The sequence below is a fragment of the Oryctolagus cuniculus genome, chromosome 1 (assembly GCF_051225735.1).
Source record: "Oryctolagus cuniculus isolate XC-2025 breed Fujian yellow rabbit chromosome 1, ASM5122573v1, whole genome shotgun sequence".
Taxonomy (NCBI): domain Eukaryota; kingdom Metazoa; phylum Chordata; class Mammalia; order Lagomorpha; family Leporidae; genus Oryctolagus; species Oryctolagus cuniculus.
The window spans coordinates 116,050,879-116,066,427 of NC_142867.1; the positions used below are offsets into that span (position 1 = coordinate 116,050,879).

At 49.2% G+C, this 15,549-nt stretch overlaps 1 protein-coding gene across 26 annotated transcripts in view; it reads left to right on the plus strand.

Moving 5' to 3' along the window:
• The window catches only part of GRAMD1B (GRAM domain containing 1B), a 274,580-nt gene that overhangs the window by 214,443 nt on the left and 44,588 nt on the right, over positions 1-15,549 (plus strand). The window contains exon 1 of one of the 26 annotated variants that reach the window (XM_089335009.1): positions 687-798. The exons of the other annotated variants lie outside the window; for them this stretch is intronic. The gene's annotated coding sequence lies outside the window, so the exon portion shown is untranslated. Of the gene's footprint in view, positions 1-686; positions 799-15,549 lie in introns of those variants that run through there. 26 annotated transcript variants of the gene reach the window in all.

Below are 15,549 nucleotides of genomic sequence, written 5' to 3' on the forward strand. Positions count from 1 at the left end.
CAGAAAAAAAATTTCTCTTGCTTTCTTCCTTTCCCGGCTCTACAGATTTGCTCTGCTGACAAGCGCAAGCCTGTAGCTCCCTCCTCCAGTGGCTGCTGCATGGTACACAGGTTCCTTGCATGGCTACTCAAGTTCTTTGTCTGGCTTGGCAGAGACCTGCAGAAAAGACCTCTGCAGAGTCAAACCTTGTGAGACCAGGGGTTGGCAAACTTTTTATAAAGCACCCAGTAGTAACTGCTGTAGGCTTCGTGGGCCATGCTGTGTCTTTGTCACTGGAAATCAGCTCCGCTTTGTACAGCACAAGTGACCATGAACAATTCATGAACCAACGAGCCTCGCGGTACTCCCTGTAAAACTTATGTATGGGCTCTGAAAGAGGATGTCATGTCACTTGCACATGTCACAAAACAGTCTTTTGATTCTTTCAACCATTTAAAAATGTGAAAACTATTTTTGTGTCCAGCTTAGAGAATCTCTAAGGTCCGAGGTAGGTTTGCATGTGGCCCAGAGTGATCCTTATTGGGGTTCCAAGCTGTAGTATAGCTCACTGAGCTGGGCTGAGAACTGGGTGGATTTGTCATCATCCCACCGGAACTCGGGCTTGTCTGGTTTGGGGGAAGCGTGGGTGTGCTCCTTCAAGGATGCGCAGGCATTCATTACACGTGCAGACGCTCTCCTTAGGATGCAGGATAAGGGTGAAGCGTGTACCCAGAGACTCAGAAGAGAACGGTGACTAATTCCAGATCCTCCTGATTCAGAGGATGACTCCAAAAATATGTTTGCACCCTGATTTCCAAAGTACGTGGGGTGATCATCCTGCCAGTATCATTACAGCCATGCCTGTGCTCCTCAGTTATTTTTTTTTATTTTGGGGTGGGGGGTTGAGATCAACTGGAATCCATGCAGAGTGAGCCCTGTCAGAGGCTATGTGAGCAATGACTCAAGGGACCCCCAGGTCTGGGGAAGGCGTGACAGCTGTGTGATGATGCCAAATGGAAGGGGAATTGGATTTGTCCTACAGCTCGCAAGGCAGCAGAATAGGGCCTTTGGTAGGAAGCCTCTGGAAACAGTTGGAGCCTACAGTGCAAATCCACCAGAGTTGTCCAAAGGTGAAGTGAGTTACGTAACAGCTGATGACGTCTCATCCCTTGAGGTGTGAGTGCTCAATCGAAACAAAGATTGGCTGGTGATGTTGGAGAAATGATTCTCACTTCTGAGAATAGATCTGAGGAATTAAAATCATCCCACCCGAAGAAAGGGATAGAGAGCTCATGAACTGACCTCAAGTCTAGGACAGCTGGACCAGAAGAAAGTGGTGTTTAAGTGTGATGTGGCAATTAAAAAAAATCACAGTGATCACAGGTGAGAGTGAGAAGCATCACCAAAGAAAGCCCTGAATTTTGTGCCTCTGCGTCTAGTTTAAAATAGATAAAGTCTGTGTTAGGTGTCTGGGCATCTGCCTGCAGTCTGGGATCAACCAACCTCACGGTCCTGTTCATTCTAAGACTTCTGCGATTTGACCTCTCATTTTTTGGCCTGCCTTTATTTTTATTTTTATATTTTATCTTTAACAGAAGAATAAGCCGGAACTGGGTTTGCATCATGGGGGTCAGTAAAGGATTAGCATTCAGGTGGGCTGTGCCAGTGAGGCCAGGGGAGGAGTGATACAAGGGTACTTCAGGAAGTTCATAGGAAAATGGAATTAAAAGATAGGTTTATTTTGGTACAAAAAAGTATTTGAAATCCGTGCATAGTTTTTTCATGATGCACATTTCCATGAGCTTTTTTGAGGACTCCTCTTAGGAGGGGAAAGGCTCACTGGGTGCTGTTGCTCACTTCTTACGCACCTGCCCACTCCTTGGTCTGGCTCGAGCTAGGCACCGTCACCCGATAGTACCATATCAGGTAGTACCATAGTACTGGTGCCTGAGAGTTTTTGGCCCTGACCAGAGAGAATGCTGGTGAAGCTGAATTAACTTCAGGCCCAGACTGCCTTGGATCTTGTTTCTGGATGCTTTGCCTAACTCAGATCTGAGCCCTTCTGTCTCAAATGCTCCTGCTCTCAGCGTTTCATAGCGAATGTTTTTTAGTTTTTTGAATTTTTTTTTTTTTTGAAAGGCAGAGTGACAGAGAGAAGGAGAGTGAGAAAATCTTCCATTTGCTCGTTAATTCCCCACATGCCCACAACAGCCAGGGCTGGGCCAGGCTGAAACCAGGAGCCAGGAACTCAGTCCAGGTCTCCCTCTTGGGTGTCAGAGATGGTAGTACCTTCTTCTGATGTCCTTGTGGGGGTTGGGTGGCGTCCACACTCATTCTCGCGGAACAGAGGAGTGAGCTGCCCCTGGTTCATACCCAGGGAAGGAGGCTGAGTCACAAAGGCAGCCTAGCTCCTGGGATGCTGCTCCCTGGATGGTCGGGGGCAGGTGTCTTCCTCGCATCCAGGTAGCTCCTATCACTTGCTGTCTATCACGTGCCTGTCTCTTCCATCAGACTATGAGTTTCTTAGAGACAATATCCCCTAATGCCTAGACATTACCTGGTATGGAGGCAGCTCCTCGTCAGCTGTTGGGTGGATGGATGAAGGACTGGATCCTATACAGGTGCCTTTTCGTGTCAGTAAAAACATGTAGTTTCCTGAGGCTGGGGGAGGGGCTTTGGGAAGCAAGCCCCCATGGAGCTGGAAGTTCTATTCGGTTGAACTCCTCCTTGCCCTTGTTCTGGAGGTTTGTGGCCTCCCGATCGATTGGAAATCTCCTTCCAGAAAGGGGCTTCCTGGGACGGCTTCGCACCTTTCTGCTTTCTCAGGGCCCCATCCCCCTGAGCACTGAGACTTCTGAAATACTTGGGGTGCGGTTGTACTTAGATTTGGCTAAGTCCAGTTTCAAAGTATTAAGCCCCTGCTGTGAGCCAAATATCATGTTGAATATTGTGTGGTACACAGAATAGTGGCTGCCTTGTTGGGCCCTCAGGGAGAAACTGTATTGCAAAGTTGGAGGTGCTCAGGAAATCTGTTAGTGATGTTGAATCAGCAAGCTAATCTTTAAAGGCTGTTAAAGCCAGAAAGCATTGGACAGGTGATGATCACGGAGAGTGAAGGAGAAGGAAGGACTGTGGCCTTTAAATGTCTCTGTACAGCTATGTGCATGCGGCCACCCAGTGAGTGCTGTGTTAGTGGGGCTCTGGAGCAGAGGCCTGGGGGCTGCTGTTGGGGTGGCCTCAGAGGGAATCCCCAGGTGCAGGGGGACGATGAATCACATGGCTGTCACAAGGCCCCTTCCTAACTGCAGCCAGCTCAGTCAACACCCTGCCCTTCGAGCCCAGCAAGACTGTCCCCCAGGTGTTAGGTGTTCCCTGTGTTGTGAACAGTCTCAGGAAAAGGCAATTGTATAACATGAGTAAGTTCCTCTGCTTGATTGCAATGTCTTCTGTCTCATCTTTAGTCTGTTGTCCCAGCCCCGTGAGGTAGGGACCTGCTGCAGATGTGACTAGTGGCCGCCTATATTCGCATGGTCACATGGAACGGGCAGAGCTATTAGGAACAGGATTCACTTTCTTCAGTGGGAATTCACATCCTACGTCTAACCCATTTTCACTCCGTGAGCAATTATTGGAAGCCCTTTACTTCTGGGATTCACTGTCTAATTAGGTTCATTCCTTTTTAAGATTCTTGCTCCAGTAAGGTGGGTTGTGATCATTCAGCAGACAGGGAACACAGGTGCACAGAAAGAGAAAGTGATTTTTCTCAAGGGCACCAAACGGCTTAGGGTTTTAAATTCAGGTGCTCTGTCTAGACAAAGTGACCAGGACATCCAAGAGTCTGAAAGTGGTGTCAGTGTTATGTTCAGAATAAGGATTAATGGGCTGGTGTTACAAAGAAAGGAGATATGGAGCCAGCTTAAGAAAGATAAGTGTATTAGATTGAGATAACAGACTTAAAAAAGAGCTCATTGCTTTATTTGGGCAGTACATATCTCCAGTTCCAGTGTGTGCCAGTCATTTTGCCAGAGATACTGGGAAACCACAAAACACAGCAAGCAGCCCCCAGAGTCCTCCGTCTAGTGATGAACAAGTACACAATAGCAAACAACAAGACGGTTTCCGTTCCTGTGAGTGCAGTGAGGCGAAACACAAGGCCACGTGGTGGTGGAGGCCTGGGGGTAGGAAGCTGTGCTGTAGGTAGTGATGCTTCCACAAAGTCTGGAGCAGGTGACGTATGAGCTTTGATCAGCAGGCTGACAAGGGGGAAGCAGTCGAAACTTCAGTGTAAATGGTGAAGGCACAGTGGTCAGTAAGTCCAAGTATCCTAGGCGGGGGATGACCTTGATGTGTTCCAGGAAGAGAAGAGGCTGGGGGAAGTGACGGGGGAGGAAGTGGTGGTAGAAGTCGGGAAGATACTCGAATCCAGAAGGAGCCGCGTAGCTGATCGCTGAGTCTTTCTCTTAGGGTATGAACCTTGATCTCCTGGAGGTGATGACCGGAAGCAGAATGGCTTTGGTGCCGCCTTGGCACCCTTCTGTGAAACAGTTTGTGTCTGACTTCTGCCCATGGCTCTTGTGGCATCATCGGCATCTTCAAAGGCTGCCATAATTTGTTCCTCTTAGAAAAGTCCATCGAGAGAGAGAACAGGAGCTCTGGCTTTTCCCTCAGCTCTGGCAGGACCCAAACAAACTTATTTTGTTTTTGTAGGAGAGGGGGAAAGTGGGTCAGGCTGTTTTGGCATTTCAGGCATGGAGTCCCAGTTCTATTGCAGGCCCTCGTCTCCATGGAAATGAAAAATAGTGTTTGTCATGCCAGTTCCTGGATTGAATTCCAAACTCTGGGCTGAACAGAAGCTGCGGGAAAGCCAGGCAGCAGGGGAGTGGGATGGACCGAGGCTCCAGCCACTGTGATGAGCGATCTCTTCTCTTTGGCCTGAGTAGAAAAGGCAGACTTTTGCCCAGGCCCAACCCTCTATCTCCCCATCACCTCTCTGGACTGAGACCGTCAATGGAAGGGTAACTGGAGTTCTGCTTTTCTCTGCTTGGCCAAGGGCTCTCCGTGGACCTTACCTTGTTAGTTAGATAGTAAATCCATCAACAGCCGAAGTAAATGCTGGGCCTTTCCCTCGCAGCAAGTAGTTCCTCCCAGGTTTGAGTAGGTGTCTGGGTATTCCGTTATTCCACTGCTTGCAAATGCTTTGAATGAGCTCTTCCTTCTTTCAATTGTTGTGTAAGAGTTGAAAGCTTAATAAATAAGATAGGGGAGGAGCAATGAGTAAGTGAAGTTTGGCGCCCATTGAAGGTGCTTTGAATCCTCCACACCGTATCTACATAGATGGGGACCAGTTGATGGGGTGCAGAAAGATGTAAGGGCTTGGGCTGCGAGGATTGTTTGGCTGACTGGTGACTGGTTAGTCTGCCCAGCTTCCATTTGTGTGATGTCTCTGCCAGTGGTCTGGACCTAGCTATAGGCCTTTTCTACCTTTTGGTTCCCAAATTGAGACAGAACCTTGAATACATTATGCAAAGGCTCCGGGGAATTTTATCAAGTTGCCCAGAGAAACGGGAACAAAATGTTCATTTCTGCAGTTGGAGGAGGTCTGTGCTGTGTCGGGATCTGCAGTGGCATTTGTCCGCGCTCTGGTAGGGGAGAAAGGCATTGTCGGGTGGCCCCTTCCCTTCCTGCCCCTTGCTGAAATGTAGCATGCTGCTAAATTCTGGCCAGCGAGCGGCCCCGTGGACCACACTGAGACTGATCTGCGGGTCTAGGTTTGAGAAGAGACTCTCGAAGCCTTACCAAACAGAAAGCACATCCCTTGCAGCCGTGTGGCCCCTTTCTTCAGCAAGGTAATCACAGGAGCTGGTTTTCTCCCTCAGAGGCAGGTGGACCCCATGGGGGAGTCAGCAGGCTTGGATTCCACACCCGGAGTGGGTTCCTTCCATGGCCTTGGGGGCTTCCGTTAGAGGGGACAACAATGCATTTCTTATCTTTTCCAACCTGTGCGCCATCTAGACCCTTAAACAGTGTGTGTTGGGGCAAAAGTCATTGAGACTTGTACGATGAGCGCCTTTGGTGAACAATCATGCCCTCTCTGGAACTTAATAGTGAGCAGGTTGGTCTGGAAAGGCCCTTTGCACTCTCTCTCTGAACCAGTCTTCCCCCTGAGACTGCGGTTTTAGTTTGATGAATAAAACGGGCTGAGAGCAGGAGCTCCAGGAGGTGAGGACAGTGAAGACCTGAGATGTTTTTGAGTGACTTGCTGTTTTGCTCTCTAAGGCAAAGGGTTTAAGGGAAATTGGGGGCTCTGCTGGGATTTGTCATTTGGTCTTTCACTCCCCTCTACAAGGTTCTGGTTGGATCTTCTCTTGTAACCTGCCCTGCTTGGGAAACACAGACACTGTCAAATGATAAACAATAGCACAGGAAGTTCTACCAAACTCTGAATTTGGAATGGGTTTAGGTGGACAAATCTTCTACTGGAAGCATTTGAAGGCAGCATGTAAGATTCATGCAAATGTTATGCAAATACACTGGTGGCCTTCCTACCTCCTGAGCATGTACAGTGGGAAAATTGAAAGGGGAGCCAAATGCATGATATTTGCAGTGGTCTTCTAAAGAACTGAGGGCGATCGATCGCTGATGAAACTTTGGGATCCTCACGTGGATGGGATATGGGACAGTGGTCTGTCAGGAATTAGGGACCACCAATACCAGATTCAGCTTTAACCAGGTGATGCTAAGGGCAGAGAGGGAAGATATGGCTGTGGGTGCTCATGATGTGGTTGTCCCACTGGGCACTGCAGACCTCAGTCCCATCGGATCCGCCTTGGTTCTTTTTTTTTTTTTTTGGCAGAGTGGACAGTGAGAGAGAGAGACAGAGAGAAAGGTCTTCCTTTGCCGTTGGTTCACCCTCCAATGGCCGCCGCGGCCGGCGCACTGTGGCTGGCGCACCACGCTGATCCGAAGGCAGGAGCCAGGTGCTTCTCCTGGTCTCCCATGGGGTGCAGGGCCCAAGGACTTGGGCCATCCTCCACTGCACTCCCTGGCCATAGCAGAGAGCTGGCCTAGAAGAGGGGCAACCGGGACAGAATCCGGCGCCCCGACCGGGACTAGAACCCAGTGTGCCAGCGCCGCAGGCGGAGGATTAGGCTAGTGAGCTGCGGCGCCGGCCTTCGCCTTGGTTCTTCTACATTGGCAGTTCCAGTGACAAGCTCAGATGAGTTCACTGTTCCACTGAGTCTTCCTACCTGAAAGACATGGACCAGCTGTCGATACTCAAAGACAGGTCTCTGTCACCTGGGGCAGTTACGCTGCTTCTTCCCGATGCTTGAGAGATTGTTCCTGGGGAGCAGTGGTTCTCAAAGCGGTGGTTCTCAGAATCTAAGATACAGGTTCCATCAGGCTCACCCACAGGAAATTTTCATTTATTGGATGAGGATGGTGTGGGGGTGAAGGTGAGGTTTGGGTTCTGCACTTGAAGGAAGCACCCGTATGTTCCTGGTCCCCATTATGGAAAGAACTGCTTGGGAGTGGTCAAAGCATTTCCATATGACTTTGAGGGTTAGAGGGCAGGATATGTATTTCCCATTTCTTAGATAGGAACATTAGCTTTCTTAATAATGGCTCAGAAATATTTAGTTAGCAATAGATGCTTGAAAATATTATCGAGCATTGTGAATCAGGCACTGTGCTAAGTGTTTTACTTGTACCATTTCACTTAGCACAAATCTTATGAGATAGGGACGAAAAATGAGGCTCAGGTGCCAGGGTCACACAGCAAGCACGTGGCTGATCTGGGACTCAACTTGGGTCTGATGACACCATAGATTTGCAGTCTCTACCAGGCACTACCCAAGCAGGCCCTCGGCAACAGAAGCTGTCTTGCATTTGCCTTTCTGAATTTCTAAGGAAATGCTCTTCCTATTGGGTGGGGGTGCTCTAGAATGAATCAGGCTGTCTTAAAAAAAAAAAAAAATTCCCAGTATCCCTGCCACTGAGATGATTACAACTGGACATTTGATCATCCAGGTTACTACTGTAGGGCTGGGCTCAGAAGAGACAATGCAGACAACATGCAGTGTCCTGGTGTGGGAGCGAGAGATCGGAATCTGGGAATGAGCCAGGGCTGCGGGGCCAGTGGGATGCAGATGCACTATGACAGGAAGTAGGAAGGAGCTGCAATCAAAGCAGGTGGAGGCACAGAGGTTCAGAGTGACAGGTACATTATCTGGGGCCAAGATAATCGTCTCTTGAGGCAGAAAAGTTAACTTGAGCAAGGAGCACCAGAACACCAAGTGACTGTTCTTCCGCACTGCATGGGTGGCTGGTCAGAGAGTTGGCCTGCTGACAAGGCCGTCGTGTGCCCGCAGAGCGACACCAGGGATAAGGACGGGGAAGGAAAACCAGGCAGAGGTGCTGCAAGGACCTCTGTGTTGGAGCCTATGGAGACAGTCACTGCTGGAAGCCAGGAGAGCCTTTGTCCCCTTTCTGTATTTCCCTGTTTCTCAAGAACTTGGGCCAGACCCATAGGAAGTAGGGCCACAGCCTACGTTGCAGGAGAAAAGAAGTCAGATTGAGAAAGCTTTCTGTTTTTTGGCCAGGTAACCAGGGGATGAATGAAATAGTCTTTGTTGGGGTTCTTACAAATAGCAGAGATGGAAAGTGAGTGAAATACCCGGGGCCCCTACACTGCATGGGGTTGAAAGTGGCTTGTGGGGTCTTCGTGCACCTCTGACAGAGTTGGTGCTCCTAAGAATCTCTTGAACATCCGCTTCAGCATATTATGCTTCGACGACACACGGTTTCCTGTAAAGCTCTGTGTGCCCCAGGCTGTTCTATGCCTTCACCCGTTTGTTCATGCTGGCTTTTTTTTCCCCTTTCTCCCTTTTTCCTGGAACATTCTCTTCTCTTTTGCCACGCCCTTCACCTGGCTAGTACTGGCCTGTTTTCTGAATCCAGCTTAAGGGCCATATCCTTGAGGAAAACTTTGTTTTTTCATCCAGTCTCTTCGTACTCACTGCCAACTGCTTATATCGAAACGGAGGGCTAGCTGTATAGCTCTCCCTGACCATAAATACCCCCAAGCAGGAGGATCATCAAAGGAACTCGAATGCCAGGTGCTCGGTTAGTCTTTGGGGAGCTCTGGGGAGCCAGAAAGTCACATCCAGTTGGCCAGGCATTTAACCTCCCTGTTTCTCAGGTCCTTGCTTAGTCCCATCATCAGTGGTCTTGCTTTCCTTCCTACAACCAATCTAAGGTGTAGCTGGGCTCCATTATCCCATGATCTTGAAACACAATAAAGGATCAGATTACTGGCACATTATAGAGTTTTTTTGAAAGATAGAATGCTGTCAGTTTTTAGAACATTCCTGTTGATGGGAAAGTTGAGAGTAGACTGAAGAAAGGAAGCGGGAAGTTAATTTCTTTCTTCTTCAACTCACCCGGCTATGCATCCACCCACCCATCCATCCAACGTTTTTCTGTCTGTCTTCCTTGCAAATATTATTGAATGTGTGGTGTTGAAAACAAGCCCTGTAATCAGGTCTGTGCTTTAAATCCTGTCCTGCCAGTCACCCGCTTGACTTAAATCTGTCAAGAATTTAAGTTTATCACCTGAAAATAAGACTAGTAATATCCATTAAAACTTGATAGAATGGTTGGGGACGTGAAATGAAATAATGTTTAATAAATGCTTGGCACTGTGCCAGAAGCTCATAAGCACTCAAGAACTGTTAGCTATTTTTTTTTTTAAAGATTCATTTATTTTATTTGAAAGGCAGAGTTACAGAGAGGCAGAGAGAGGGAGAGAGACAGAGACACAGAGAGAGAGGTCTTCTATCCACTGGTCCACTCCCCAGGTGGCTGCAATGGCCAGAGCTGCATCGATCTGAAGTCAGGAGCCAGGAGCTTCTTCTGGGTCTCAGATGCAGGTGGCCCAAGGAATTGGGCCATCTTCTACTGCCTTCCCTGGCGATAGCGGAGAGCTGCTTTGGAAGTAAAGCAGTTGGGACTTGAACCAGCGCCCATATAGGATGCGGCACCACTACACCACAGTGCTAGCCTCGCTGTTTTTATTATTACTAGCAGGTTGAAGGACCAGCTTTGAGATCTGTCCTCTTACTGGGGATTGTTAACCCTGCCGTGAGACCCTTCACCAGGATGGGATTGCACTCAGCAGGCATTCACCGAGCTCTTGCTGTGTACACAGCATCACGCTGGCAGTGTGGGAGCTCACAGGTGTGTGACTCCAGGACCCAGAGTAGGTCCCAACTTTAACACCAGCAAAAACATGTTAAGTGCTTTAGTCTGTTCAGTGGAAGAGAGTTAGAAAAGCTTTTTGGAGAAGGTGGGATTTGAGATGAGTCTCCAAAATGAACAGAATTCTATTAGGTAGATATGGAGAGAAAGGGCACTTCATTCACAAGTGATGAATTATATGGAGTCAGGATGTGAATTAAAGCCAGGGAGAGACATGCAGGAAGAATACGGGAACTCTTTGCAAAAGCATGAGGAATATAAAGTATTGAAATACCGATAAATGTCATTTACTTTGAGTATTTTAAACAGCATTCTGTGGATTTTGGACCTTAACATGGGGTAACTAGTAGGGAGCAGAGAGATATCAAGCTTTAGAAAAATTTACGGGGCTGATACTATGGCATAGTGGGCTAAGCGTCCACCTGCAGTGCCGGCATCCCATATGGGTGCAGGTTCGAGTCCCAGCTGCTCCTCTTCCAATCCAACTCTCTGCTATGGCCTAGGAAAGTAATAGAAGATGGCTCAAGTCCTTGGGCCCCTGCAATCATGTGGGAGACCTGGAATAAGCTCCTGGCTCCTGGCTTTGGACTGGCCCAGCTCGAGCTGCTGGGCCATTTGGGAAGTGAACCAGCAGATGGAAGACCTCTCTGCCTCTTCTCTCTCTGTCTGAAACTCTGCCTCTCAAATAAATAAATAAAATCTTTTTTAGAAAAATTTAATGACAAGAATGTGAATGAGATGGAGGAGACCACTCAGAAGGCTGTCTTGCTTAATATTCTTCTGCTAAAACAGAATACCACAGGGAATAATTCATGAGCAGTAGAAGTTACTAGACTCTGAATGGTGACCGCCTCTGGCAAGGGTCATCCCACAGCAGAAGGTGGAAGGGCCAGTGAGCGGGCAAGGCAGGAAAGGGCTGCACACCCACTCTGGGGGTGACCCTCTCCTGCTCCATCCCTGTGAAAACCATGCTCAACCATTCATGCAGGCTTGAATCACCTTGTAAAGGTCACACTTTTTTTTAATATATTTTTTTTATTTTTTGACAGGCAGAGTGGACAGTGAGAGAGAGAGAGAGACAGAAAGAAAGGTCTTCCTTTGCCGTTGGTTCACCCTCCAATGGCCGCCGCGGTCCGTGTGCTGCGCTGATTCGATGGCAGGAGCCAGGAGCCAGGTGCTTTTCCTGGTCTCCCATGGGGTGCAGGGCCCAAGGACTTGGGTCATCCTCCACTGCACTCACTGGCCACAGCAGAGAGCTGGCCTGGAAGAGGGGCAACCGGGACAGAATCCACTGGGACTAGAGCCCCGTGTGCTGGCGCCACAAGGCAGAGGATTAGCCTAGTGAGCCGCGGCGCCGGCCTAAAGGTCACACGTTTTAACACTGTACCATGGCCACTAAATCTCAGCATGAGTTTTTTAGGGAACTTCGAACCATAGGAAAATGCATTGGAAAAATCCAGGCAGGAGACCTGAGAAGCTGAACTAGGGCCCTGAGGAGGCCAGGAATGATGGAGTGGGACTCTATGGAAGTGGGATTGATGGTACTGAGTGACTCATTTCCGTGTGGAGTGAGCCGGAAGAGATGTGTTTGCAGCCTGAGAGACCAGGAAATGATGGTGCTGCTGGTAACGGGCAGTAGTGGGCGGAGGCTGGGAGGAGAGATGGCCAGCGCTGATTTGAAATCATTCATGAGACACCATCAGGAGGACCCATCAGCCTGCAGCAGATGGGTGGGCCCAGGAGCAAAAGCAGATAGAGCTTCTGCCCAGAGTGTTGAAGTTGAAACCAGCAGGAGATGGGCAGGGAGGTGAAGGACTGGATTTTAGACAGTATAGCAAGGGAGGAACCAGTGATGGAGACAGGAAGAGGAAGAGGAGTGGAAGAAAGAGACATGGGTATCATCAGAGAGGCGAGGGGGGATTTTCAGGAATAATGTAGTGGCCGATACCTGAAGGGCACAAGGAGACGGCATGTGTTGTTTGTGTTGAAGGCTGGATTTTAGGGACATAGGTCCTTGAGCAGCACAGGTAGGGTCTGTTGGTGGGGCGATGAGGAAGTCCTGTGGATATGCTGACCATAGAGAGTCAGCTTCCTGTGGTTTTGGGTAGTTGGAGTCTGTTTCCTCCAGGTTGGGATGTTTTGTCCACTGTGTTGACTTTTGCTTGAATCCCTTTCACAGCCAGCCCTCAGCATGGATGCAGGGTTTGCAGAAGGATCAGGGATCTCCTTCCCATTCCAGGATCTGGAATTCCCACCCGTGAGGGTGGCCCTTTGCTAAGGAGCAGACTGGGTGGGCTGTGGGTTCACCGTGTGTGTCTGAGGTGGGTCATGTGCCTAGGTCATCTCCTCTCGCAGTTCTTTTTTGAGCACATTAGCTGGGGCTGGGACAGAGTTCCCGGCTGTTTGTCCCAGAAGACACTTTACGCCTTGGAATATTTAGCTATGAGCTGGAACTGTCAGTGAGGAAAGGGGCTCCTCCCTCCCCCAGAAAGGCAGGCACAAAGCCCGTTCCCCAGGGGCCTCTGGAGGCTTCCCCAGAGGGTGGACACTAGGGTGCTGCGTGTCACCAGTCCCAGTGTTGACAGAAACTATAGGGTTCTTGGAGTCCCTGGCAAAGAAATGGAAGAGACTCATGCAAACATTAAGAACAGGCAGCAAAATGGGGCTGCTGTCATCATGGCAAAATGGCATGGTGGGTAAAGCTGATACTTGCGATGCCACATCTCACATGGGTGCCGGTTCGTGTCCCAGCTGCTCTCCTTCCAATCTGGCACCCCGCTAATGTGCCTGAGAAAGCAGTGGCCCAAGTGTTTGGACCCCTGCCACCCATGTGAGACTCATAGGAAGCTCCTAATTTCTTGGCTTTGCCCTGGCCCAGACTCTGGCCATTGCAGCCATCTGGGGAGTGAACCAGCAGATGGAAGATCTCACTCTCTGTTTCCGTCTCTCCCTCTCCTTTGTAACTGCCTTTCTAATAAGTAAATAAAATGCGCTTCTGAGAATGTAGAAGTGGACAGAGTATGACAGTGACAACTCAGGGAGGTGCGGCTTTATACAGGTGAGGGGCAGAGGGAGGCTGCCCCAGAAACTCCTGTAGGAGCTGGGTTTTTCCTGATGAAGTACTGCAGAGGAACTGAGTTACTGTCTCATAATCTCATTTGGGTGACTTACTGTTGGATCTTTCCTGTTTTGCCCTTTGTGAGGGGTTGATTCTTTGTTTAAACAGGTGTTTCCCCAAGATCTAACCTAAGTTAGTAATTTCTTAAGGAATTTTGTCTCAGATAAGCAATCTTGGTGGCAGTCCTTGAGATGTCTGTACAAACAGGGACTTCCCTAGATTAGCCTATGTAAACAGCCTCTGTAAATTCTTGCACAGGTAGGAAAACAGGTAATTGTTAACTACTTTTCTAACTCTTGGAGGCACATGTTTGGGCCATTAAGTAAGCAGCTTCTCAAACAGCCGGAAAAAGGAGGCAGATTTTTTTTTTAACTTTTTTAACTCAGGCATCTTCTATTTTTTTCTTTTTGCTTCTCCGATTAACCCTTGCCTGTCTCCTGCCTCACCAAGGAGTGGCTTCCTTTCTCGGGGGTTTGTGGCTATGATGGGATGATGTGGTGGAGTTGGTGAGAGAACCAATTGGCAGAGCATTTCTTGGCAGTGACATCTTGGGCTTCCTGGGATCAGTTATTGTGAGATTTATAACTGAGATTTTTTTTTCAGGGGGAACTTTTTTTTTTTTTTTTGACAGGCAGAGTGGACAGTGAGAGAGAGAGACAGAGAGAAAGGTCTTCCTTTTGTCGTTGGTTCACCCTCCAATGGCCGCCGCGGCCCGTGCGCTGCAGCCGGCGCACCGCGCTGATCCGATGGCAGGAGCCAGGTACTTATCCTGGTCTCCCATGGGGTGCAGGGCCCAAGCACTTGGGCCATCCTCCACTGTACTCCCTGGCCACAGCAGAGAGCTGACCTGGAAGAGGGGCAACTGGGACAGAATCCGGTGCCCCGACCAGGGCTAGAACCCCGTGTGCCGGCGCCGCAAGGCAGAGGATTAGCCTAGGGAGCCAAGGCGCCGGCCTGAACTTTTTTTTTTTTAAATGATTTGTTTGTTTGAAAGGCAGTTACAAAGAGGGAGAGAGAGACAGGGAGAGAATCTTTCAACCACTGGTTCTCTCCTAATAGTCATAATGGCGAAAGCTGGGCCAGGTGGAAGCCAGGAGACTAGAGAGCTCCATCTGGGTCTCCCGTAGGCTCAGGGACCCAAAGACTTAGGCCATCTCTGCTGCTTTCCCAGGCACGTCATCAGCAGGGAGCCAGCAGGGAGCTGGATCGGAAGTGGAGCTGTGTCACAGGCCACGGCTTAACCTGCTGCAGTTTTAGGCGGAAGTGAACCCTTGGGCCTTGCTTTTCTCTATACATTCCATCTTCCTTTTCTTTTTCCTTCGTCAGTTTCCTCCCAAGTGCTTCAGCTGTGCCCGCCAGCCTGTCCTGTTCACACTCATGGTTTGGGCTCTTGGGTGCTGTATCCTTTCTTTCTGCTGAGGGTGAGCCTGTAGAAGGTTTTGCTGAATGGGGCATGATTTACATTGCAAATGGGTCTCTGGGGACAGCTTCGATCACTGCCTGACCTTCACCTAAATGACTGCATCCCCACCCTGCACTCCCCTCCCTGAAGGGAGGTGGGATGAACAGTTGGGGAGGCCTTCCAGTTCCTGAGGCCTGCGGGATGCTCACTCTGCATACTCCACTCCCCTTCCCCCCTGAGTCTGCTAGGTCTCTCCTGTCCACTTCCCTTGCCTCTTTCTGCTTAACCTAGCCTGCTCCGCATCTCTTTCCTTCCTCCACCCTCTGGAAACAAAGTGAACTCCCACCATGATTTAACTGTTCTCTTCTTTCCCTCATCTCCGACTCCATTGAAAACACAAGCTCAATACCAAGTAGTAAACTTTGCAGCTCATAAGCCTGGGTGTGAGTAGATTAGGCCTTGCATACAGGGGCACTTTAGAAAGTTTTGGAAAAATTGAATTAGAGGATAAATATGTTTTAGCTTTTTAAATGTTTATTTTCATCTACTTGAAAGGCAGAACAAGAGAGAGAAAGGTGAGGGGAGAGAGAGAGAGAGAGAGATCGAGAGAGAGCGCTTCTATCTGCTTCTATCTGCTTTGTTGCCCAAATGCCCACAATAGCCAATAGGCAGGGTCAGGCTGTTGGAATGCCACCCAGATCTTCTATGTGGGTGGCAGGGCCCAAGTGTTTGCTCTGTCACCTGCTGCTTCTCAGAATCCATTAGTAGGAAGCTGGTTGCCAGCAGAGGAGCT